The 25,539-nt window shown below is 40.4% G+C and overlaps 1 protein-coding gene across 3 annotated transcripts in view; it reads right to left on the bottom strand.

Annotated features, from left to right (window-relative positions):
- Nucleotides 1–25,539, bottom strand: part of LOC149152861 (protein yippee-like At5g53940) — a 181,165-nt gene that overhangs the window by 1,076 nt on the left and 154,550 nt on the right. The window lies entirely within an intron of this gene.

Below are 25,539 nucleotides of genomic sequence, written 5' to 3'. Positions count from 1 at the left end.
GACCATTAACAGAAATTAGGTCGAGAAAATAACCTTCCACGAACAAACTAGAACATACACAAATCCATAAGACAGCTTAGTTTAGAAGTCATCCTGGGCATGTGCAATACAGGAGTGGACAACAGCATCAAAATGGAACTTCTATGGTAGAGAAAAGACTCCATTTGCAAACTTGGACTAGCAAACTAATCTTGATTCTTCACATCAAATTTAATAATTTCCTTGCTTGTGTGGAGACTATCTATGATCAAACGGAGCTTCTATGTTCAAAAGAAGTATTATTATTTCTCAAAAGTATGGAAATTTCATAAAATCTGTGCTTCAGGAAAACTCAGAAATCTTGATTCTTCACATCAAATTTAATAATTTCCTTGCTTGTGTGGAGACTATCTATGATCAAACAGAGCTTCTATGTTCAAAAGAAGTACTATTATTTTTCAAAAGCGTGGAAACTTCATAAAATCTGTGCTTCAGGCAAACTCAGAATTTTTACCTCAAAACTCGAGGTTCCCTGGATCTATTTTCTATGAGCTTTCAGTGTTATCATTGAATTTAAAAATAAATTATAGTGGCTTATATTACACTTCTGTCCAACCAAAATAAATAGGGAAGGCCAAGAAAATAAACACCGAAACAATCTATTTCATAGGAGAGAAGAATCACAGCCCTACAGGAAAAATCCCCAACACATCTTAAAATTACTTATGAATGGCAGATCTGTTACAGCCACAAATATGCCCTCTTAACTTCTGTTTCTTGTCAAATTACGCAACAAAGTCAACCCATTGTTTTGTTAAATCAACATACATAACCAGCACTAGAAACTACTTGATCACCATGAGAACATAAGCTGAAAATTTGATCCACAAGTACACAAGTTTGGATAGCAAGGTACACTTCATATATACATCAAATGAAGTTACAAGTACATACCAATCAGCTTATCACATAGCAATAAAACATATCCTTCAAGCTTATGGCAAGCTAGGACATTCCAAATGCTTCCAAACCCTATCATCCACCATCAGCAATAGACCCTAAACATCAATCATGACCTAGCAAGGCATCACACAAAGCTACTCCTAGCCACCTTAAAGGCTCAACAACAAAGCTAACATCGACACCAATGTGTTCCCTTTGATCTCCCACTTGTATCATGCAGATGCTAAGGAGATTCTTCAAATTTGCACCACACAAGTTCTCTAAGCAAAGCACTCCAAGTCTCTTCTAGGTATTCTTTGCCACAAACCCTAAACCTCACACAAGGGCGTTAAACCCTAACACATCATGCCTTCTTTAAGTTTTGACTCTCGCATGTAGAACTTTGGAAAATCACAGAATTAATGCAACTTTCAAAATTTCATCCCAATAATGAAATTTCCTGTATCTGTTCTCTGAGAACTTTCAGCCTTAGAGCTGATCTGAAATATTAGATTACAGTGGACCCAAGAGAATAAATACTCTGTAAGTTTTAAGAATACTTCAATACCACAATGCTATAGCCCTTAGGCCATACCTTTCTATGCATATAACAGATCTGAAATGTCCTGTTACAGCGAATTATAACTGCAGCAAATCTGCTGCTTTATCTTCTTGATGTGTGTTAAATCACTTAAGCAATCCAGCTAATTCAACAATATGTTATTTGAAAACAGAATGAAAAACAAAGGCTGAAATCTATTCAACCGTGAAGATAACATAAGTTGACAATCATCCCAGGGGGGCAGCTCAATTGGCGATTACCGTGATATGAAGTATTGTGTAATTTAAGAGATCCAAGGTTCAAATCCTCCTGGAGTAACCCAGCCTATGAAGTGGAGGACTGTCATAGGCCCCAAAGGTATAGTGGTAGCGGCCGGAATCGACGCTATGTCATGCGAGTACGAGCCCAACCTAGCTGTCAATTCCTTTGATACCAAAAAAAACATAAGTAGAAAATCAAATATGCAAGTACACAAAATTTGGATAGCCGAAAACAGCATATATGTATTAAAGATAAAGTACGAATACATATCATAGGTTTATCACAAGTTGGTACAAGTCAAGATCTCCAAAGTCCAAGCCATAGCTACCAACTCCTAGCTTAAAATCATTCTCAACCAAAGTTGGTCACTCCACCAAAGATCCTCTACATGCTAAGCATCAACACTAGCATGTCCTCCTTGACACACACAACAAGCTTGTATCACACAATCTCTCCACACTAGCACGGTTGTCATTCTTAGGATTTACAAACCCTAGCTATGTTACATCACACAATTACATGGCAAGACAACTCTAGCTCTAGCCTCCATATCTACATGCCCATCCTAGGGTTTGAATCCTCAAAGCCTAGGTCTTCAATTCTTGCATCAATATAAGCACCAAGACCTCCATAGAATGTCAAGGATACATTCACTAAGTCTTCTTCCAACAAGGCATCACACGAAGCTCAAAACCCATCAAGTTATTCTCTCCATGATCTTGCCCTAGGCTCATATTCCACAAGAATAAGGCTCCAAAATCATACAATGCATTCATTCCAGTATCCATGTCTTCTATTAGGGTAAAAACCATGGCGCTACAACAAGAGCCATAATAACTATCATCGTCACCAATGTCATGTTCTTCTCTAGGGTGTAATGTCCCCATTTTTATTTTTCTGCATAGTACAACCAAGGTGGATTTCCAGGGTAGGGGATGGCCAGGTCAGTGGAGCAAGTTTATGTCATCAAGGGTCCCGATGGAGTTTTGAGGACTTTTTATGGGGTCCAGTCGCATTCGCTTGGCATATTCATTATCATGAGCAGTTCCCAATGTTTTAAAAACCGGAACCGGTGACCAGATCAGTCCACCTAATGAACTGGGTTTCGAACCGAGACTGGTTAGGTCTAAAGTTTAAACGAACCAATTTTAAAAAAATACATTAAATAATTAATTTTTAATGAAAAAAACTATTTTTAAGATTTAAAACCATGATTCCAAGCCAATAGAAACAAAATATGCAAGGTTTGCTCATCTGTATACCATGTAAAGGTGAATATATCAAAATGGCATCGAGTGCAATACATATCCGCAACAAAATACATAATCAATGAGGCTCTAAATGGCCTCTAGAGTCCGAAAACAATGCTCTAAGCTATGGGGTCACTGACCTACTACAAGTCTACATATCAGTGATCAACAACATGATCACTCATCATGATCAAACTCATCACCACTACTAGACAAGAGATCATCAACATGAGCTACATAAATAATATGGCTCAGAATTTGAGGACTCCTAAAACTCCTCTACAACTTTAGTAGTAGTAGCAAAAATTGACATCAAAACTACAAATCACTGAGCAACATGGTCACTCATGAAACTCATCATTGATTCAACGCTACTTGAAATACATAAACATCATCAACAAGAGATACATAAACATCATCTAGCTCAAAGTCTTTAGACTTGGATTCCTCAACCTTATAACATGATAGAAATTGAAAAGGTTTAACATGCCTAACAAATGATTTTGGTTTGAGTGAAGGGTTCATCTCCTCATGTTATGCTCTTGACCTGCGAGAAGATACCAGAATACCAAATATGCAAAGAAATATACCCAGAACACAAAACAATAAGAAATAACAGCATGTATTTTATTATTTAGAAAGGAAAGCAATGTTCACTTGCCTCTTTGAGGGGACAACCTCCAATAGAGCTGGGCTCAATTACAAAATACGACACGACGCTCCTCAAGGGGAGTCTCTATCCTTTATATAGGATTCATACATGCAATACCATGGGTCAGTACCATGGTTCTTATTAATACCATCTGTCTAATACCATGGCCCATTTGCAACTAACTGTGGTCCCTTCCTTAAATGCGGGTCAACCACTTACAATTATTAATATGGGCTTTATTGACTCTTTAACTAAATATAACTATGACTCGACCCTATTACATAAATAAGGGGGTTAGGGTTGGACCCTAACATGCCCTCCCCCATAAAAATAGCCTTGTCCTCAAGGCTGAAGCTGCGGAAACTGCTGAAGAACAGTGGCTGGTTCCCAGGTTGCATCTTCTGGAGAGGTGTCTTTCCACTTGACGAGGACTTCCTTGATCGTGCGGCCGCGCAGGTGTCGTTCTCGCATGTCAAGAACCTGTTCAGGTTGGAGCCAGATTGAACCTTCTTCATCCAATTCCGGTAGACTGGTTTGAATTCTGCAATGGTTCCCAACCACTTTCTTAAGGCATGAGACATGGAAGACGGGATGGATTTTTGTAGTGGGTGGCAAGGCTAGCTTGTAGGCTACTTCTCCGATGCGTTGAAGTATTTGATACAGTCCGTAGAATTTTGGAGATAATTTCTGACAACCCTTGTCTTTGAGTGATGTTTGCTTATATGGTTGCAGCCTCAAGAATACCTGATCCCCTTCTTGAAATTTGCGCTCTGAACGATGTTGGTCTACCTGTTGCTTCATGTGATTTTGAGCTTGATGGAGATTCTCTTTGAGGTGGGCCAGCATGGTTGCACGGTTCTGTAGGACTTGATCCACTGCTTGTACCTTCGAGCATCCCTGGATATAAGCAGTAGGTGAAGGAGGGAGTTGACCATAAACCGCTTCATACGGAGTCATTTTGGTGGTGGCATGATAGTTAGTATTATACCACCATTCGGCTAGAGGTAACCATTGTACCCATAGATGTTGCTTTTCTAACGTAAAACACCTGAGGTAGGTCTCCAAACATTTGTTGACTGCTTCAGTTTGACCATCAATTTGGGGATGATAGGAAGTACTGAGTTGTAGTTGGGTACCTTGTAGCCTGAAGAGTTCCCGCCAAAAGTTACTGGTGAAGATCGAGTCACAATCAAACACAATGGAAGTGGGCATGCCATGCAATTTGAAGATCTGGTCCATGAAAGATTGAGCCACCAAAGTTGGTGTAAAAGGGTGGGGTAGGGCGCAAAAATGAGCATACTTAGAAAGTCTGTCCACAACCACCATGATGACTGACTTGTTGCCTGACTTCGGAAGACCCGTAATGAAATCCATAGAAACCTCCGTCCATATTGAGGCAGGGATGGGCAATGGTTGTAATGTGCTTGGGGATTTGACTGTTTCTCCTTTGTGGCGCTAAAACACATCACACTCAGCTACAAAAGTAAGAATGTCCTTTTTCATGCCTGTCCAAAAGAATGAACGTTGAGTGCGAGCATAAGTCTTCTGAAAGCCTGAATGGCCTACAGTGGGAGATGAGTGCAACTCTGCCAAAATGCAACTTTTGAGGGTGGATGTTGGTGATATCACTACTTTGTCCTTGTAGCAAAGAATCTCATCCTGCCAAGAGTAGCCTGCTGTGGAATTTGGATCCGCCTGCAATTTATTAATGAGTTGGGAGAGCAAAGGATGTGAAAACCATTCCTTGCGAGCCTCTTCAATCCACTCTAGAATGGGAAGAGAGATTGCTAGCAGAGTGCTTTCCTCCTCATATTGGCGTGATAAAGCATCTGTTACAACATTTTCACGCCCTTTCTTGTAAATTATCTCATAATCATATCCCAACATTTTGGCTAGCCATTTATTTTGTTGTGGCGAGGATAGGCGATGCTCCAAAAAATATTTAAGGCTTTGATGGTCTGTGCGGATTTGGAATGCCGCTGCATTAAGTATGGTCGCCAGGTATCCACTGCATGTAAGATGGCCAGCATCTCCTTCTCATAGGTAGATTGTCCCAGATTTGAGCCACTTGGTTGTTGGCTAGTGAAGGCCAAGGGTCGACCTTCTACATTAAGACAACCCCAATACCCATACCTGAAGCATCACATTCAATCACAAAAGATTTGGTGAAGTCAGGTAGTGCCAATACGGGAGTGGAGCACATGGCATGTTTAAGAGCTATAAATGCCTGTTTCGCTTCACCATTCCATAGGAATGAATTTTTCTTGAGAAGGTGAGTGAGGGGTCTAGCAATGTGACCATAATTGCAGACAAATTTGCGATAGTAGCCGGTGAGACCCCAAAATCCTCTCAAGCTCTTCAAGGTCTTTGGTTGAGGCCAATCCTGCATTGCCTGGATCTTTTTGGGATCCACCCTGACACCTTCACGCCCCACAATGTGGCCCAAATACTCAACTTCTTCCATGCCAAAAGAGCACTTGGACAATTTGACAAATAATTTATGTTTCCGGAGCAGTTGCAAAAGCAGTTCTACATGCTGAAGATGTTTTTCCCAGGTGAGGCTGTAGATGAGGATGTCATCAAAGAAAACAAGGACAAATTTTCTGAGATATGGTTTGAGCAGGTGATTCATGAGGCTCTGAAAAGTGGATGGGGCATTACAGAGACCAAATGGCATGACCAGGAATTCATAATGGCCTTCGTGAGTTCGGAAAGCCATCTTTGGAATGTCTACTTCTTTCATGCGAATTTGGTGATAGCCTGAGCGAAGGTCGAGCTTAGTAAAGAATTGAGCCCCATTTAGTTCATCCAGCAAATCATCAACAACCGGGATGGGAAATTTATCTTTGACCGTCAGCTTGTTGAGGGCCCTGAAGTCTGGACACATACGCCATTCCCCATCTTTCTTGAGCACCATGACCACAGGCGATGAATAAGGACTAATGCTAGGACGAATGACACCGGCTTCTAGGAGTTCCTTGATGATTTTTTCAATTTCATTCTTTTGGGTGAAAGGATATCTATATGGGTGCACATTTGGTGGTTGTGCCCCTGGGACCAAAGTAATGCTATGATCATGTTCCCCTCTCGAGGGTGGAAGCTCATGAGGCTTGTCAAAGACCTGCAGATGGTTGTTTAAGACCTGTTGCATCTCAGGATGAATATGAAGAGAAGTGGGTTCAAAGGCTTGGATGGCATTAAATTGGGCTATAACTCCATGGTGGCCCTTTTTTAACAATTTTTCCATCCTATGCGAGCTGATGATAGAAGGAGCACCTGCCTGGAGTCCGTGGAGGGTATGTGTGTGGTTATTCTGCTTAAAGCTCATATATAACTCCTGGAAATCCATTGTGATTGGGTCGAGTGTGCGGAGCCATTCAGCACCCAAGACAATGTCACACCCACCCATGTTGATGGCAAACATGTGGGTCTTTAGGTGATAATCCCCCATTTGAAGTTTGACATTTTCATAGCGGCCTTCACATTTCATTGTCCCCCCATCAGCAATCAGACTGCTCTGACAAAACAATGCATTGCTTCAGCGACTCTTTGATGGATAAAGTTATGCGTACTGCCACTATCAATCAAGACTACTACAGGGCAATGCTTAATAAAACCTCTAATTTTGAGAGTTTGGGGAGAAGAAATTCTTGCCAAAGCATGAAGCGAGATAATTGGTTCTTCAGGTGTAGCTGGGAGCTCATTGTCCGGCTGGTTGTCCTCATCTTCCTCCTTTGGTCCCTCAAACGGTGGGGCTTCCTCAGATGAACTGTGATCAGTAGCATCAATTTGGAAGAATTTGGGTTCCTTGCATTTATGCCTTGGGGAGTATTTCTCATCACAGAGGTAACACAATCCTTGCTTTCTTCTTTCTGCCATTTCCACTAGTGACACCTTTTGAACCTTAAGTGTTTGGGTAGTGCTTGGAGCTTGGGTGGGGCGTCCCTTGGCTATGAAATTTGGACGAGTCGACTGGGCCGCTAACGCGCGTTCTACTTCACAAGCTATCTTGCAAGATGCTATCCATGAGACTGAGTGTTGCAGTCAGACGTGGGCTTGTATGGCGTCTTTGAGACCACTAACAAAACATTCCAAGTAGAATTCATCTACTAGACCTCCTATGCGGAAGGCTAATGCTTCAAAGGCTTTAATATATTCTTGCATTGTGCCTGTCTTTCGGAGCTTAATAAGACGACCCAAAAAGTTAGATTCATGGTCAAAGCAATCAGAAAGGGCTTTTGAGAATATTTGCCAAGTCATTGGCCTTGCATAGCAGTGTTGATGCCACTGCCACCATTGCCATCTTTCTTGGTCCAAGTACAGGCTTCCCACACTTAGCTTAGTCGCATCATCTCTAATGTGATTCAATGTGAAATATTGCTCCATTTGTGCTAGCCATATGGCCAGATGGCTGACAGCCATCAAATTTATACATGTCCAGCTTGGGTGGTCGAGGCTGGGACTGTTGGTGGTTTCCATAGAAGTGAAGAGAATGGCTAGACTCGCCCTCAAGGTTTTCATTAAAATCATATGCCTCTGATTGTTCCCCCGACTTGCCCTTTGTGATTGTGTCATTTAAGGTCTGGATCTGCTTCGTTAATGTCTCCAACTTTTGTTCAAGGGTGTCTATCTTCTCATTGGCCATAGCTTGAGCTCTGGTTTGTACCATGCACAGATCCGGTGCACTTGTCGTTACTGTGAAAAAAAAATTGGGGCCACCCAAAATTTTGACGCTGCCAAGTGAATGGTACCACTGTTATGAAACCAGCTCAAGAAAAGATAGAAAAGATAGATCAACGCCTTAGAATTCAGCCTCTTTGAGGGGGCAACCTCCTTTACATTACATAAATGAACAATTCTTGGATGATACAAATGAAAAGACCTCCTTTCTATATATAGGAGTCTAAGGGGTCATAACATAATCAGAGCCGACATAACAATAATAATGTAAGGGCACAATAATAACAATAGTGGGCTTCTATGGGGCACAATAGTAACAATATGGGCACTACATGGGTACATCAATATAATAAGTGGGTTATACTAATAACGATAAGGGGTTACACTAGTAGTATAGGGGCCTAACATGCCCCTCTCCTTCAAAAAGCGTTGTCCTCAATGCTTGAGTAGTTCTTGATGCTTCTGTATAAAATTCTTGTCCTCCCATGTGGAATATTCAGCTGGTAAGTTCTTCCACTTGATGAGATACTCTGAAATTGATCGATTTCGTACCTGTCGGGTTCTTGTTTCTCTGACTGCTCCAGGTTCCAATATGATTTTTCCTTCCTTTTTAATTTCTGGCAATATTGTTTGAATTGGGATCTTTTGCAACTTTTGAATAAGTGGCCATACTTCTTCGTCCTTCTTCCATTCATCCCTTGCTTCGTTTATCCAATCTGGTTGGATAATATAAATAGCACAAAACAATGCTTCCACATCCTCATCCTTGAAGAGTCTTCCCATTCGGTAAGGTCGCCATTTTTTAAGTGCCTGTTGTTTCGTTTGATTTTGCACCGAAGTGGCGTTATCCTTTAAAAGTTGGAGAACTTGTTGTTGATGCTCGATGTGATCTTTCACTGCTTGAACCTTTTTCTTCTTGATATGTCCTTCTATCTCTAGAGTTTGAGGAGTGGTAATTTCTTCCAATCCTTTACAAGATATGGTCGGATTTATTTCTTGATGCTCGATGTGATCTTTCACTTCTTGAACATTTTTCTTCTTTATATGTCCTTCTATCTTGATAGTTTGAAGAGTGGTAATCTCGAACAATGAATTACAAGATATGGTTGGATTCATTTCTTCTTTCTCGATGTGATCTTTCACTTCTTGCACCTTTTTCTTCTTGATATGTCCTTCTATCTTGAGAGTTTGAGGAGTGGTAATTCTTGCCAATGCTTTATAAGATATGGTCTGATTCATTTCTTCTTTCTCTGGGGTGGGGTCCTGGCATATATCTTCTTCTTTTGTTGTTTCTTGATCATTTTCTTCCTCCTCTTCATATTCTATGTAAAATAATTTCTTCTCAGCACACTTATGACCTTTAGTGCATTTGCTATCACAATTGTAACAAAGCCCTTTTTCTCTTTTTTCTTCCAATTGTTGTGGTGTAACCCTTGTAGGTTGTGGAAGGCTAGGAGAAACAACACTTCCATCTTTATAGTTGTGAGGGGTACACTTCCTGGTTTCCATAATTTTGCTTTCCACTATGTCACAAAGCCCTTTTACTCTTTCCAATTGTTGTGGTGTTGCTCTTTGTATCCTCATAATGTGCTATCATTTCCTCCGTGAAAATTGACCACGTAACAAGTTGTTTATGAGAACAAAGCCCTTTGTACCATAAAAATTGATCTGGTTCTAAATATGAAGATGCAATACATACCTTTTGTAACAGTTGTACACCATGTATATCAAAATATTGCTCCATCTGAAGTATCCAATTTACCGGATCCTTGCCATCAAACTTCCTCATCTTGCTTTTTCTTGATTTTAGGAGCTCTTCTTTGAAACGACTGTAACTCTGTACTTTCGAATCTTTAAATTCTGAAATTGTGACCTGTAGTAGCCCTCTGTGTCCTCTTTCCAATGCCACCAGTCTGATCCAAATTGGATTCTCCAAGAAAGAGTTATGCACAATCTCCCAAGATGGCCTGATTATAGACTAGTTCAGTAGAGAGAACTTGTACGACGTGCCACGAGTCACTGTTTCAACCTTTGGATCTGAAAAATGCATACAAGAAACTACAGTCCGTCCTCTTTCTGTACCTTCTTACGAAATTTCAATCCGATCCCCAGAGAGAAAGTTATGACGATTTTCCCCAGGTCACCTGTTTTGAATGTAATTCAGGAGTCTGGAAAAAAACCAACTTCCTCAGATCATATCTCCACAAATATCGCAAAAGGCTCTAAAATTCGGACCCAAGGTTCAGCGCGATTTCTTCTCAAATGGGTTTTTTTTGCAACTTCTGAAACATCACAGAAAAAAAGTTATAGCGAAAATGCCACGATGACCTGTTTGGAGCAGCGAAACCCTAGAATCCAAAGCTCTGATACCAAATGTTATGAAACCAGCTCAAGGAAAAATAGAAAAGATAGATCAACGCCTTAGAATTCAGCCTCTTCGAGGGGGCAACCTCCTTTACATTACATAAATGAACAATTCTTGGATGATACAAATGAAAAGACCTCCTTTCTATATATAGGAGTCTAAGGGGTCATAACATAATCAGAGCCGACATAACAATAATAATGTAAGGGCACAATAATAACAATAGTGGGCTTCTATGGGGCACAATAGTAACAATATGGGCACTACATGGGTACATCAATATAATAAGTGGGTTATATTAATAACGATAAGGGGTTACACTAGTAGTATAAGGGCCTAACAACCACCTTGCTCAGCCTGTCGACCTGATTCTTATGGGCTAAGTCTCCTATAAGCGTCCTGGGAGGGTCTCAGACTCTTTTACTCTGAAAGGAGTTTTACTTCTCGCTTAGGAATACTGCAGTAGCCGATTCCCAGAAAAGTTAATTCTGCCCAATGTCCTGCGAGAATCACGCCCAAGTATAGGAGCCACATAAATAGTCAAATCTGTCGGCGAAACCCTCAACTGCAGAGTATGAGTTGGAATGTGGCAATGATCGAACCCCTGTTGCTATATATGAATAGCGGATCTGAGTGTTGTGACTGCTACAAAACCCAAATTGCTGGATCTAAATGGCTGATCTGATAGATCTGATTGGCGGATCTGATATATCTGAATGGCAGATCTGATAGATTTGAATGGCGGACTGATTGTTACGGTTACGATAGAACCCAACCTGCTAGATCTGATCTGGCAATGATGATGCATGATCTAGAGAGAGACAAGGGAACTATGGTCTCAAGGAGTGTCAGGTGCTACAGATTGCAATATACATAAGGGTCCGACAGTAGTACTCAGCCCAATCTTTTAGGGCACTAACCAAGGAAGATCAACTGTACCCTTAGCCGTACAACCCGACTACCATATCGTACGCACGAGTAATCTCCCAGAGTGTTGTTCTCAGTGTATTGCAGCAACAAGACGGCCGACAGTTTATCTATGGCGAGGTTTCAAGAGAGCCTAGGGAGCTTTCGATATACCTAGAGGGTACTTGGAAGACAGTCCGTGCACGGCTCTGTCTAATGTGCTACTACTCGAAGGGGTACCCACAAGGATTACAAGGGAGTCCAACAAGCATGACCACCTCTTGTATTTCCTGCATGCATGCCTCCCCAAATCCGCAGGTTTATGCACTCAACGACAGATCTCGTGGTTTAAAAGCGCTAGAACACGTCTCTAGCCAAAAAAAAATCTACTAAAAATGGAGATCCCACCAACCCTGGAAAGTGCTCTGATACCACTTGTTATGCTCTTGACCTGCGAGAAGATACCAGAATACCAAATATGCGAAGAAATATACCCAGAACACAGAACAATAAGAAATAACAGCATGTATTTTATTATTCAGAAAGGAAAGCAATGTTCACTTCCCTCTTCGAGGGGGAAACCTCCAATAGAGCTGGGCTCAATTACAAAATACGACACAACGCTCCTCAAGGGGAGTCTCTATCCTTTATATAGGATTCATACATGCAATACCATGGGTCAGTACCATAGTTCTTATTAATACCATCTATCTAATACCATGGCCCATTTGCAACTCACTGTGGTCCCTTCTTTAAATGCAGGTCAACTACTTACAATTATTAATATGGGCTTTATTGACTCTTTAACTAACTATAGCTATGACTCGACCCTATTACATAAATAAGGGGGTTAGGGTTGGACCCTAACACCTCAACCTTATAATGTGGTAGAAAAAGATTAGCATGCCTAACTTGTTGTTTTCCTTTGAGTGACGGGTGCATTCTTGTTAAGGACATGGTAGAGGAGTTCAACAATCAATACCATCAACATCAACAAAGTTCAACAATCAATGCCACCAACATCAAGGTTCTTAAAGGGCTTCATGCTCTTGATCAAATGCCAATATCATACCCTCACGTATGATAGAATAAAATGGAAACATTGCAAACCCCCAAACCATGAAATCCTGAAAACCATTAAGTCTGTTGAATTTTGAGTGAAATCTAAAATTCTAGTTTCTGCATATGAAATCCAATGTGGTCGAAACCACTCTCAAACATCCTGAGTCATTTCATGGTAATGTTAAAAATTTAAGTAAAAAGATGAAAATGAAAAATAAAGGAGAATGTCACTTTTACTTTAAGAATTTAACATTACCATTAATTCCCAACATTGCTAGGGTTGAGATATGTCAAGAAAATGAGAGGGTAGGCATGTTTTTCTTGGAGGGACAATTTTTGGAGGAAAACAACCCCAAATTTCCCTCAAAATAGCTTCAAAACTCACAAAAATGCATTATGTGGAGTTTATGGTTGCCCTGGCAATAAATCGGTCGGTTTATGATGGAACAAGTCGGTTTGACCATAAACTGGTCTGTTCCATCCTAAACCGGCCGGTTAGGACCGTTTTTTCTAATTTTTTGGCGAAAGGAGGGGTCAAACCAGGTTTTTCTGTCGGTTTGACCCGGTGGACTAGCGAACCGGCTGGTTTGACTGGTTACCGATTCAAACCGGCTGGTTTTTAAAACATTGGTAGTTCCGCAAATCTTGTTTTTGGTTCCGTGGCTTTCTGATGATTCCCGTAAAACAACGTTATTATTGGGCATAACTTAATTAATTAAGCTTAAGGTGGCGTTCCGAGAGGAATATTTTATAGAACACCTTAGTGTAATAGCTTGTTGGAACCGGAATGAGAAGATCTACAAGTTGGGACGCTGAGAAGTGATTTTCGATCGTCAGAGAGAGTATGGTGGGGTGATTTACCATTTTCCTTGATTAAAAATTACTTTAATTAGTCATTTAATTAAGGAAAAATAATTAATTGGAGGAAATGGGCCAAAAGTGACTTAAGTGAAATAAAATAAAATTAAAAGGTCACTTAAGATAAAGTCAATGGAGTAGCTTCTATAATAATAAAATAATAAAATAAGATGCTTGTAGAGGTTTGGAGATCTATCCATCAGATCTATAAAAAGAAAAGGAAGAGGTCATTTGGAGACATCTTGGATTTGTGTATTATCTTTGTGGTTAGGTTTCGAGAACTCAATTCTCTACTTCAACCGTAGCCCCAAGACGGAAACCCTCGAGTGATTTAGTGAGAGTGGGCGAGCACCCATCTCTTCCCTTGGTGGAGCCATTCAGGGTTCACAGGTTGCAGTTTATTGATTTTCAGTTTGTTTTGAAGGCCAATTGCAGCATTATTGTAGATCTATTTGGGGCCATCGTCTCAGTCATATTCCTGCTCTTGTACTAGCTTATTTACATATTAATAAAATAAGGTTGGGATCTTCTGCATGTTTATATTGTCTATTATTCTTGTAGATTCTATTTCATGTTTTTGCCTTAAATTTTGTGGTTTAATTTGTGCAAATTGTTTATGGCATTGACGGCTTAAATTTCTAAAGTATTTCTGAGTTGGAATTTCAATAAAACCCCAAATTGTACCATTTGGGACATTACAGTGGTATCAGAGTTGGTTTCCATGCCAACCTGAGGGTTTTAATTGCAGATTATTCGAGGGTTTTGTAATGTTCCAAACTTAAATAAATATTGATATGCAAAGCAAAAGCGATTTACAGCACAAAAATTTCAAACAATTAGCAAATGCTCATAAAAACTCTGGAATTAAGAACCAATTGAGCCATTTTATTAATCAATGGAGCAAGTACAATAGTATGGAGGAATGCACCTGGGTTTGCCTCAATGGCAAGCGTGACAAAACCCAAGTGATAATACAATGATCGCAAATGCCGGAAATGACAGCTTCTCTAATGCTTTGCGCTGCCTAGAAAACTTCACTGCCGCCTGGAAAGGAACTGCAAGAATCTCCTCTTATGCTCAGAAAATTATGAAACTTCAGCCACAGACTCCTTGGCCAAAACCCACAAAAACCCATAAATGGTTTGGCCCGATTTGAACTTCCGAAAATCGACCTCCAAAGGCATTATTCAATCCCCAATAATTCTACACTGTCTGCTGCAAAGATACAACTGAAAACCCCACCTCTGGTGCTCAGAAAATTATGAAACTTTATATTTGGGATCCTTGTCAAAAACCTAGAAAACTCAAAAATGGTTTGGCCAGATTTTGACCTCCAAAATTCGACCTCTTCTATGGCCCATGCCCTCCAAACAGCTCCAGAAATATGGCCTGCAAGGAATGACCACAAAGTCCTCCAAGCTCTGAAATGGAAGCAAACACCACTCCAAATATCTCCTCTAACCTCCACAGCAAAGCTCAGCCTCAAGGATTGATACTCTACCCACCAAATGAGTTCCCATACACTGCCTCTACACTTAGCCTAGGTAGTGCGAAAGTCACACTGCCAAGCCAGAAGCTCAATCAACTCCCAAATTCTCCTAAATACTGACAATCCTCCCTAGCCTCCTCTCCGGAAAATCTCACGTCAAATCTCCACTACTAAGCACCACCAATGAACTCGGCCTCCTCTCCACTGCGTCCCCCAATAATACGCACAACCTACGAAGGAATGCTATTGTTGGGAATCACAATGTGATCCTCCTCCTGAAGAAATGAAGAAAACCTCCCTACGGTGGCACTCGAAGTCCCTTGAAGAAAGGGTGAGCTCTTAGCCTAAAGAACTCATGCTAAACAGCCAGTGACTTAGCTAAGCAGCTCGAGCAACCAAAGAGAAATTAATATACTCCAATAAGATAAATGAAATGAGAAGAGCCTCCTCCTCCTGAAGAAATGAAGAAAACCTCCCTAGGGTGGCACTCGAAGTCCCTCGAAGAAAGGGTGAGCTCTTAGCCTAAAGAACTCATGCTAAACAGCCAGTGACTTAGCTAAGCAGCTCGAGCAACCAAAGAGAAATCAATATACTCCAATAAGATAAATGAAATGAGGAGAGCTATCTTCCTTATATAGATTTCGTGGAGCACTTTTCCCTCCAATTTTACCTCCATCGTGGGCCCTCGCTTAACCACCTACATGCAAAACGTAACCACCTTCATGCAAACCGAACTAGGGAGTGCGGATTTCCCTAGTGTGGGCGGCCCCCATGTGTAATTTAACCACGACAAAATAACTTCTCCTAAGTCTAAACTCCTAATAAAAATCGAATAGGCCCCACTATCTCCAAAATTGGCCCCAAAATGCAATAATTAGTCTTGTTCGAAATTAATTTAGGAAGGGACATGACAAGTTTATATTGGAGGTGCTGAAAGAAAATTATTCCCAGATGAAGCAAGATTAAATTCTTCTATTAGTCGAAGCTGTGATTTTGCTACAATAAAATATGTTTTGTTGGAGAAACAAGTTATTATTGTTCGTGGATTAAAATTGCTAATCTATTTGCCGAAGGATAATTGTTGCAAGTATGTCAAAAAAAAACTGTTGGACCAGATTTATTGCAGGGCTGAAATTATTCTACTAGGCCGAATTCATTTTGGAAGGCCAAAATTATTTTGCTAGATCGACTTTATATTTCTAGACCAAGGTTATTTTGCTGGGTCGAATTTATCTTTCTATACCAAGATTATTTTGTTGGGCCAAATTTATCTTGTAGGGCCAAAATTATTCTATTGTGGGGAATTTCTCTTGGTGAGCCAAAATTATTTGTTGGACTGAGTTTATTTGTTGGAGCCCAATTTATTTGCCTGAGACTAGTTTATTTTCCAAAGCCAAATTTATCTATTGGGGCTAAGTTTATTTGTTACACCCAATTTATCTTCCATATCCCACTTTATTTACCGAAGGTTTTGCAAGAGACTTCTCTCATTTGAGTCAGCGATTTTGTAGTAAATTTGCAAGATTAAAGAGTTGGAGCATTGTGGTACAAATTTCTCTTATTTGGAGTAGTGTGCAGATTTGGGCAAATTGGGAAACTCACACTAAATTGGGACTTTCTAGGTCAACTAGAATTTGCCCAAAAATTTCTGGGTTTTTATGGTCTTGGTGTGAGGAGCTCCAGGTTATATTTTCAAAATTTTCTGAGCATTTTAAGGGCAAAAACTTTGGTCCTTCATCAGTAGCAGCAATAGTATTTTCTGGGCAATGCATGCTACTAGCTTGAGCCATTTCCAACACTTGGGTCTACTTCTGGGTTTTGCATGCATGCATTATGGTATCGAATTCATTCGAGCATAATAAATCTCTCAAGCATTTTCCTCTCATACTTATTTATGTTGCAAGTGTTTCCACTTTATCTGCAAAGTGTTTGACAAAAGCACTACTTGCTAACTGTTTGTTAAAATTTCTCAAAGAAAATTTTTTATTTGTTGAGTTAGTGAGAGAGTATGGTGGGTCTACATGAGGTGTTCATATTATATTTGGACCTCTCTGTAATTGTTGAGTGTGACATGTGAAGGAATGTTGTACTATTATTGTTGTATTATCATGTACTTGTCCTCATTAAGCCATGGAGAAACTCACAAAACTCCTAAATAAATTGGAAAATTAAACAATGACCCTTGGAACCACCATGCATCATTGGACCAAAAACCCAAGCAAGACAACAAACCTTTATCAAGAGGGATCTATGCCATTCTTCAAAAAGAACAACCAAAGGATGTGCAGAAGGGGCAGGAAATAGGGCACAAAATATTTGCACTAGGGACAGATTTGAAGCACATGAGGGTCACATGGAAAGTCCTTTTCAAACTGGATGAACTGGATGCACTCACTTCTGAAGTGAACCAGTTAGAAGGGAAGAAACTCATTTGGGCTCTAAGACCAGCTATGCTTGCTCTCATACAACCCAAGTTCTTGGAGGAACCTTGTGAAGGGGTTAGACTTCCAGTTGCATCTTGTCTTAGTAACATCATGAGACTAACCACCCCTATAGCTCCTTACAATGATGATGTTATGAGGAGAGTTTTCAAGCTAATAGTAGATACTTTTTAAGACTTGGACAACAATGTAGGTTCTACCTTTGGGAAGAAGCTTGAGATTTTAGAAGTTATGGCTATGACTAGGACTTATGAAATCATGTTTGATCTAGAGTGTGATGGTTTGATCCTACAGATGTTCCAATGCTTCTTCAACATTAGGAAACATCATCCTGACACAGTCATAGCACACATGCAGTCCATCTTGTCATCATGTATGAGAGGTTGTGATGCCATTTGTCGGGAGTTACAATCTCGATTGTTGTCTGTTTGGAGGAGAAAGCAGTTGGTGTCACCTGCTGCTCATGAGCTAGCCGAAAGGTTGGTTGAGCAGAACATCGGGCTATTCAGGAGAGAGTTGACCAAAGAGGAGCTACTCAAGTTTGGGGGAGCATGCAGTAGGAATGAGCTGAGGAGGAAGGGACTTTGCTTCATCTGTAGGGGACCTTGGGGACATAACCACTCATGCTTGAGTGACACTGAGGAGATGACAGAGGTAGAGCAGGTGGAGATTCCTTCTGACCTTCAGGGCAAGGATTCTTCTTTGGACAAGTCCATGGGTTCATACGAGGACGCCTCCGAGGAGCATGAGTCATGTAGAGTCGTTGATAGCAGACCAGATTCATATGATGAGCAATCAGTGGACCCTATGGGAGACATTTGAGATGACGAGTCACCAGTGGTGATTCAGCATGAGCAGCGTATGGTGGAGCATGAGTCAACTGAGGAGGATGATGTGCGCAGTATGCATGATGAGCCTTCTAGGGAGAGCCAGTTGGAGGTTCATATTGAGCCCGTGATGGTGGAGGATGAGCAACCACCCTTGGGGTCAGCCATTGATGAGGAGCAGGCAGATGTACAGACAGCTAGCAGGGTGGCAGTATTTGCAGACACATGTCTTTAGGAGATGCTGGAGTATGACAAGACAGTTTTGCATGAGATTGGTGGACTGGAGGAGCATAGAGTTTCCTATCAAACAAGGGAGTTGGCAGTGCATCCATATTTGGGTCTACCCATTGATGAGGTGCAAATAGATGTAGTGGCAACCGACAAAGGTGCAGCATTTTCAGGCAGCAACATAGTTTGGTGACTCGTACCCATTGTAGGGAGAGAGGTAGGGTTCTCTTAGTAGATGTTATCGATTGATTAGGTAGAGCAGCACGAGTTGAGCGTGGACCAACATCAGCATAGTAGACTTGTTCCTTACACCGGAGTCCATGCCTTAGATTGGCGGGAGATCATGAGTTGGTATCCTTTTGATGGAGTATCAACCTTAGTTCGGGGCATAGTACAGCAGGGGCACTTAGATGAGGGGGTTACTATATGTTTCAATGGGTAGTGGGATGTGGACCAACAGTTCATCAGTATTTCAGTAGCACTAGCCCAGCATCAGCAGAGTGGGGTTGACCTCAGCCTATGCCCGAGGTTGGATTGGAGAGAGGTGATGAGTTGGTATTCGCTTGATGGAGCAGCAGCTATAGCCAGAGACATAGCACAATCTGAGCCAAGGGACTTGGGCGATGATTGGCCACGGTGGCATTGGGATCCAAGTGGATCTACTAGAAGCAAGTTGAGTCAGGGATGGGCATGGGATCCAAGTTTTAGGGGATCCAGTCATGTTTGGATTGCTTGGAGGCATGATGTGGACCAATGGTTCATATGGGATCCTGGTATCAGTTTGCAGATGCCTTTACAATGGACAGGTGTGGATTGCTTGACAGCAAGCAATCTTGGGGCGGGAGGATTTGTAATGTCCCCATTTTATGTTTCTGCATAGTACAACCAGTGTGGATTTCTAGGGAAGGGGACGGCCAAGTCAATGGAGTAGGTTTATGTCAACAAGGGTCCCGATGGAGTTTTGAGAAGTTTTTATGGGTCTGATGGCATTCGCTTGGCATATTCATCATCATGAGCAGTTTTGCACATCTTTTTTTTGGTTTCGTGACTTTCTGATAATTCCCGTAAAACGGGGTTATTATTGAGCATAACTTAATTAATTACGCTCAAGGTGGCATTCTGAGAGGAATATTTGATAGAACACCTTAGTGTAATAGCTCGTTGGAACCAGAATGAGAAGATCTACAGAATGGGATGCTGAGAAGTGATTTCTGGTGGTCGGAGAGAGTATGGTGGGCGATTTACCATTTTCCTTGATTAAAAATGACTTTAATTAGTCATTTAATTAAGAAAAAATAATTAATTGGAGGAAATGGGCCAAAAGTGCCTTTAGTGAAATAAAATTAAATTAAAAGGTCACTTGAGATAAATTCAATGGAGTAGCTTCTAGAATAATAATAGAATAATAATAAAATAATAAAATAAGATGCAACTAGAGGCTTGGAGATCTATCCATCAGATCTATAAAAGAGGAGGAGGTCATTAGGAGACATCTTGGATTTGTGTATTGTCTTTGTGGTGAGTTTTCGAGAACCCAATTCTCTACTTCAACAGTAGCCCCAAGACGGAAACCCTCGGGTGATTCAGTGAGAGTGGGTGAGCACCCATCTCTTCCCTTGGTGGATCCATTCAAGGTTCACAGGTTGCAGTTTATTGATTTTCAGTTTGTTTTGGAGGCCAATTGCAGCATTATTGTAGATCTATTTGGGGCCATCATCTCAGCCATATTCCTGCTCTTGTACTAGCTTATTTACATATTAATAAAATAAGGCTGAGATCTTTTGCATGTTTATATTGTCTATTATTTAGTTGCAGATTCTATTTCCCATTTTTGCCGTAAATTTTGTGGTTTAATTTGTGCAAATTGTTTATGGTATTGACGGCTTAAATTTCTGAAGTATTTCTGAGTTGGAATTTCAAGAAAACCCCAAATTGTACCATTTGGGACATTACATAGGGTCTACACACATGGCACAAACCCAAGCATCACAAGATTAGAACCCTAGAATCACACAATGGAAATCTCTACAAGAACATGCAAGGCATCTCTCCCTCTCTCCCTCCTTGTCTTCTCATCATGAATCCTAATGTTTTCTCCCTCCAAGGCTTCTCCAACAAGTAAGTTTTATGCAATAAGCAATGCACATAGATTCTTTATCAAACAAAAACATAAACAATAACATCCATACATAATATTCAAATATTTACCCTAAAAACCCTTACCCAAAAAACTAGCAAATGTTTAAAGCCGCACTTCTAATTCATTGTATTAAGTTTTAACTTCACCCTTTACAATACAATATATAGGATCCCATGGCATCTAAAACACTAACCCATTGACCTAGATTAAATTACAACCTCAATTCCTTAACCAAAATTAGAAAATCGTGGGATAAAAACACCTATGCCAATAACTTCCAACAAACCATCCAAAAACCACCAAAAAATACATGTGGGGTTAATCATGCAAAGAATATAATGCATACCCAACATTCTCCCACTTGCTCATTTTCTTTGCATATAGGGGGCCCAGGATTACATGATCAATAATCCAAGGTGGAAATGCCCATTTTTACTCTACACCAAGAAATATTCTCAATGTTAATTGACTTGGTCAATGAATCTACAACATTCTTCAAGTTTCCACCTTCACCAACAACACTTTCTTATCTTCAACCACGTCTCTCACAAAGTGACACTAAACATCAATATGCTTTGTCTTAGAATGATAAGTTGTATTTTTTACCAAAAAGATTGCACTCTCACTATCACAATCTAGCTTTACAGCTTGCTATACAAACCCAATACATGAACATAATATTTTTAACCATACAACTTCTGACTTGCATGAGTGGCTACCATGTATTCAACCTCTATAGTTGACAGTGCAACTACAAATCGTCTCTTGCTCATCCAACTTATTGCTCTTCCAAATAGGTTAAACACAATCATTTGTAGATCTTATTCAATCCAAATCTAGAGCCTGGTTTGTGTCAATAAAGTAATGTATGTCCAACACTTTGTTTTCTCTAGGTCTTCCTTGCTCTTAAATTCCATAATCTGCAGTGCCATGCAAAAAACTGAAACACTCTTTACAATTTTTCAATGCTCCTTCCTTGGTTTTGACATGTACTTACTCAAAACTGCCACTCCATATACCTCAGTACCCTCCCTCGGGGATGCCCTGATTTTGAGCAACTTCATTGCTTTAACTAAGACATTGCAAACACACATCATGATAATTTTGAGAATGGCCCTTGTCTAGAAAAGTTCGACCACAATATAGTAGGCCATCAGAGGAGGTTCAACAAATGCAATCCGTCCTATCATTGCTTATGGAAGACATCTTTTTCAATTAGGTGAAGCCCGTGACCTACTTTTCAATGGTCTACGAAGTTATCCAAATTTCAATAATTTCACTTTTTTCCCTCACAACAGTAGTGCTAACATGGTGGATTATTTACTACCACATCCATCTCTTCTTCTCCCTATGGCTAACCATGATTATATCACTTTCTCTGTCCTTGAATACCCCATCTTTCCAATCCCATCATTTTCCCAACAACTCCCTTCACATTACAATATACTTTGACTCCAAGTAGCCAACTCTTATGCTTCCCACCTCTCTCATTTAATCCCTCACACTAATTAGTTCTCACTTCCCACACCTGAAGCCAAATATGACCCTCTATCCATGATCCTTTGGGAGGCCACTCTCAATTCTTTTCCTCACACCATTTGTTTCACCCTCATATCCCCCACTCTATCGGTTTCTGCACCATGGATTTCCAATATAATGATGAGTGCAACCTTCTATATAAATATCCATGATCCTCCCCCTACCCCATCTAGGAGGAGAAAGTACAAATACCTCCTTCATCATAAAAAACATATTTTTATGTCCACGAGAGGTGAGTTCCTCTCATCTCTCTATCACTCCTCCAAAGCTTTATGGTGCACTCTCCTTTATAAGAAACCCAACTCTTTCTTCCATATTGATCCAAACACCTTGTTCCAACATACCACTTCATTGTATGATTTCATGAGCCAATCTCCTACCATTATCCACTCCCCTCCCTCTTCTTGCTAGCTCTTCTCACCTAGTAATATCAAGAGAGCCATCCAAATTCTCAACACCTATAAAGAAATAAATTGAGGAATGTTTCGAAGCCAACTTTTCCAAGCATGTCCGTCATTCCCTTTTTTTCATGTTGTGATCTTTTGTTGCTTGCATGGGTTTTCCTTCTTCATGGTCTCAATATATTATCCTCCCATATTCACTTCAGGGGACACTTCAAATCCTAATAACTACACAACCATCATGATTTGGAAAGCCTTTAGACAAACCCTATTCCATGAATCTCAACAAATTGCTATATGACACTTACAAAGGTTAACATTCAAGGCTAAGGTGCATTTTTTGTATAAAGAATTAAATTGTTAACCATATATTCACTCTCCAACTTATCATCGAAGAGGTGAGACAATGTTCTTCAAAGGATTTTTGTTGCATTATTGTCTTCAGGAAAGATTTTCACTCAAATTCGAGGGCAATACAATTTTAGAGGATGTAGGACATTCATATTTTTGAGACCTCCTTAGATGTTATCATGATATTATGAGTTTACCATCAGTAGACTTCACACCTCTCACGACCTATCCAATTTTATTTGAAGCACCATCGAGGACAAACAAGGTTGTCCCCATTCCCTGACCACAACTGGGTTCTATGTTGATGAGCCTAAGTTGATGTCAGAAAGCATATCCAAGAGGAGCAAGTATGTTTATTGCATCATGTCTTGATTTCCATTCATTTTACTGATCATGTGATCCTTTTGGCCTCTTCCATTGAGGGAATCTATAAAGAAATTGGTGCCTTAGCTACCTTGAGACGTTAGACACTTAACATTGAACCTTAGTAAAACTAAGGTTATGGTTCTCAATTGCCCCATGCTCTCCTAAGCAAATTACCACCTTCTCTTTATAGGTAATGGCATTGAGGTGACCACCTCATATACATACTTGGGGGAACAATGCATGGCCCCAATGTTTAGTTTGAAATAGTCAAATAGTCTTTGTCACCCAAGCTCAGTAAAGGCTATATATCCCTTTTTGTGCTTCCAAAAAGTTCTTTCAAAAACACTTTCAAGATACTTATGCCACAAATTACACCTTTTTAATGCCATTTTTAAGCCCACAATATGATGTAACTCTGAGGTTTGGGGACCTAGCCTCCTCTCACCTAACTAGACCATGTTAAATCTCCTAATACCAGCCCAAATTTTCTTGCAACAATTTTATTCCCAATAATTTATTTTATTAACCATATAAATTATGAATTTTTGAAAAAATTAAATCACTGGTATTTTAACTGTTGAATTTTCTATGCAAGAGTGCAGTGGATACAATTTTCTGCCAAATAATTATTTCCTAATGATTTTTCACATAGTATTTATGCCATTGTTATCATTGAATAATTACACTTGGAAAATTTCAACAATAAATGCAGCGAAAACAATAAAGATCATAGAAAGGCAGCCATGCACAATAGAGACAATAATTTTACCTTGGAAACCCAACCTTGGGAGAAAACCCAACAAATTTTCTTAGGATAAATTATTCTTCAGTAAGGTTTACAAATCAGCAATTTGTCTAGAAACATGTGCCAATATCCAAGTCAAAATCCCAGTCAAACTTGGCCAACCTATTGTCCTTTGAGGTCAGCCCTTTAGCCCTTCTTTAGCCCTGTTTCACCTATAGCCAACGGCCTTCCTACGGATCTTGCGGCCTTCCTGCAGCTCCTACAGCCTTCCTGCTACTCCTGCAACCTTCTTGCTCCACAAGTGCGGTTGTCCAAGAGGGATAAGAGAAATGATGAAGAGAGAGAAGAAACATGCTCTTGCGTGGTGGAGAAATTGAGACATCACACCCTTTATTTATACTTGTCCAATCACGTGAAATAACCCAAGTGACACACCCCTTCATAGGTTGGGCCGACTTGTCACTTCAAATATTAAAATTTTTCATAATTCTTCTAGGCCAACTTGAAAACCAATTAGCCATATGGGAATACCTCTTGATGCTACACAAAAATCAACACTCCCTCTTAGCGGGGAGGTATTCTCCTTAGCTAAAAACATATTTACTCTTAGTTGAAATTCTCCTCCATAAGAAAATTTCATGAGTTTGTTATGTTGATGTAGTGTCTCCTCAGATGCACGCTTAGAGATTTAGATCACTCCATCTTGGAGCAGGAAATGTGAGTAACGCGGCCCATTTACCCTTGGCCAAATCAACATGGCCCAGCCAAATCAGCATGGCTTCTCAGGTAAATGTATCCATCTCCCGTTGTCAAATCATCATGACCCAGTGAAATCAACATGGCTTCTCAAGGGAAGTTCTACCCTTGGGCCATTCACCCCTGGCCAAATCATCATGGCCCCACCAAATCAGCATGGCTTCTTAGGTGAATGTATCATTCTTCCCTTGGCCAAATCAACATGACCCTGTGGATGCCAAATCAACATGGCTCTAATCGAAGAATGTCTGCCCTATGCTGCAATTGCCCTAGGCCATTCAACCCTAGCCAAATTGGTATTGCTCATTGGTTAAATGTGTCAATCTTCCCTAGTCAAATCAAAATGGCCTTAGCCAAATCAACATGGTCCACTGGGTGAATGTATCACTCTCCCCTAATCAAATCGGCATGACCACGTGGGAGAATGTCTACCCTATTCTACAAGCTGTAAAAAAATCAACACTCCCTCTCTAAGAGGGCGATTTTTGCATCACGCCAAGCTTGTCTCTGAAATATACAAACTTCGCTCTAGACAGAGGCTTGGTGAGAATGTCCGCAATCTGATCGCCTGTGGATATGTACTAGAGCTTGATTGCTCCTTTCTACACCATGTCCAACTCCATGTAGCTACCGCAACACATGCTTTGCCGCATGCCTCAGCTCAACCATAAACTGGCTAGCTTCCTTCACTGGATCCATCACCACAGTTGCTTTCTAGTCACCCTGACTGGATGCTCCC

Source organism: Pinus tabuliformis, chromosome 9 (assembly GCF_031772625.1).
Source record: "Pinus tabuliformis cultivar Carrire ecotype Pingquan chromosome 9, CPIR1, whole genome shotgun sequence".
Lineage (NCBI taxonomy): Eukaryota > Viridiplantae > Streptophyta > Pinopsida > Pinales > Pinaceae > Pinus > Pinus tabuliformis.
Note: the sequence above shows the minus strand (reverse complement) of the source record. Positions and strands in the feature narration are given on the sequence as shown.